Source organism: Galeopterus variegatus, unplaced genomic scaffold (genome assembly GCF_000696425.1).
Source record: "Galeopterus variegatus unplaced genomic scaffold, G_variegatus-3.0.2 Scaffold1094, whole genome shotgun sequence".
NCBI classification, from domain to species: domain Eukaryota; kingdom Metazoa; phylum Chordata; class Mammalia; order Dermoptera; family Cynocephalidae; genus Galeopterus; species Galeopterus variegatus.
Window position 1 is genome coordinate 141763 of NW_007727205.1, and position 2333 is coordinate 144095.

General features: G+C 42.5%; 1 pseudogene; it reads right to left on the reverse strand.

Annotated features, from left to right (window-relative positions):
* Positions 1-821: 821 nt before the first annotated feature.
* On the reverse strand, positions 822-1607 carry LOC103592136 (annotated as a pseudogene).
* Between the last annotated feature and the right edge of the window lie 726 nt (positions 1608-2333).

Below are 2333 nucleotides of genomic sequence, written 5' to 3' on the forward strand. Positions count from 1 at the left end.
TAATAGAAGCAGGGATAAGGAAGGGAATGTAAGTATTGCCTAGAACGTAAATACTGTAATGCTCTGCAAATGTTTGCTGAATGAATAGAAATATCCGATGGATGTATTACTTTAACATTTATGGAACACCTATTTTGTACAAGCTACTGAGGGAAGATGCAAAGAAGTGAGAAGCCACTATGCCTCTGTGTGACCCTGAGTAAGTCACTCAACCTCTCTGTTTCACTTTCCTCATCTGCAAAATGGAGGTAATAACAGTACCTACCTCACAGGATTGTCATGACAATTAAGTGAGTCCATATATGTAAAGTGCTTAGCACAGTGCTTGGCACATGGTAAGCACCATAGATGTGTTAGCCATAATTATTATAGTTGTTATCTGCTAGCTCTGTGCAAGGAGTTGTTTTTATAATCAGCTTTATTGAGATACCATAAAATTCACCCTCTTAAAGGGTACAATTCAGTAGTTTTTAGTATATTAACAGAGTTGTACAACCATCACCACAATCTAATTTTAGAACATTTTCATCTCCCTCCAAAAAAAGGCCCTATACCCGTCAGCAGTCTTTCCCCATTCCCCCATCCCCCCCCCCCCAGTCCTTGACAACCACTGCTCAATTTCTGTCTCTATGGATTTGCCTATTCTGGAATTTTATATAAAAGGAATTATACAACATGTGGCCTTTTGTGACTCACTTCTCTCATTAGCATAATATTTTCAAGGTTCATCCATGTTTCAGCATATATTAGTACTTCATTCCTTTTTAATGGCTAAGTAATATTGCATTGTGTGGCCATACCACATTTTGTTTATCCATTTATCAATTGAAGAACATTTGGTGGTTTACACTGTTTGGCACCTGCACACCTTCAGACCAGTCTGAGACCTCAGGCTGAGTAGCAGTAAACTCAGGAGCTGGAGCAGCCCATTGACCCTGAAATCCTCCTTGGTTACAGTCTTTTCAGCAGCAGCCTGCTTTTCCTTTTCATTCTCTTCAGGATCTCTGCAGAAGTAGAGAGATGAGGCATGACCTCCCATGGGTGCTCATGGGTGATGGTACCATGCATGTGTAGAACTTCCCAGGCCAGCATCCACATCAGACCCACTGCGTGAGCCCCCAGTTGTTGCATGCAATGGCAATGCCCACATAGCACAGAGGAGAATCTGTTACACAGAGCGGTGGTAGACTGGTTAACATAAGACACCTGGTGGTCAGCCCTGGGATCAGTAACTATCAGAAAACGTGGTTCCTGAAGGCTGCCTGAATCTGGTTAGTGAAGGTTCCAGAGTAAAGCACCCAGCAATAGGAGTGGCCCCAACGGAAGCAACAAACTTCAGCACAGCCCACTGGCCAGTATTCCTGGAGGGAATAACACTGACAATCAGCTGGGTTTTTAATGGCAACAATGGCAACAATGGCACCAGCTGCCAGCAGAAGCTTCTTCCAGGTTCTCTTTAGATTTATGATGTAGATGTCCTCACTTTTGCTTTTGCAGCTGTACTGTTCCATTCGGAAGTCAAGGTTGGTGCCACCTAGGCGGGTTCCTGCTGCAAGGAATATGAGAACATCCTCCTTCATTTGCATGACATCAAGGGCTCAAGACATGGTGAAAGTTTGCCTTTAAGTTAGGACAGGAACCCAGGACAAAGCCTTACGGGTAGCTCAGAGAGCTCATTGTGGTTTTGATTTGCATTTCCCTGATGGCTAATGATGTTGAGCATCTTTTCATGTGTTTATTGGCTATTTGTATATCTTCTTTGGAGAAATGTCTATTCAAATCCTATGCCCATTAAAATAAATGGGTTGTTGATTTTTGTTGAGCTGTAAGAGTTCTTTTTTACATTCTAGATACAAGTCATTTATCAGATGTATGATTTGCAAATATCTTCTCCCATTCTGTGGCTTGTCTTTTCTGTGCAAGGTGTTTTTGCATGCTTTTTTCCAAGACCACCCCTGTGAGGTAGGTGTTATTGATGGGGAAATAGAAGTTCAGAGAGGAGAAGAAGGAATTTAAATCCAGTTTTTCCTGACTGTAAAACTCATGCTTTCTCCTATAACCCAATCTGCTCACAAAGATAAATTAAGACATTTTGCTGGCTTTAAGGAGCTCAGTCTGGCAGAGGACATAAAACAAGAAACAAATGAATGTGCTTTAAAGCCAAGTTCCATTTGTCCCACAAATGCCACAAGAGAGGGGCAGAGGAAGTGCGGTGGGAGGTGGAAAGGAGAGAGAGCACTTCTGGCTGGGGAAATCAGGGTTGGCTTGGGTATAGTGGCATTTCAGTTAAGTCTTGAAGGACGGGTACAACTTCATTAGATGGAGATGATGGA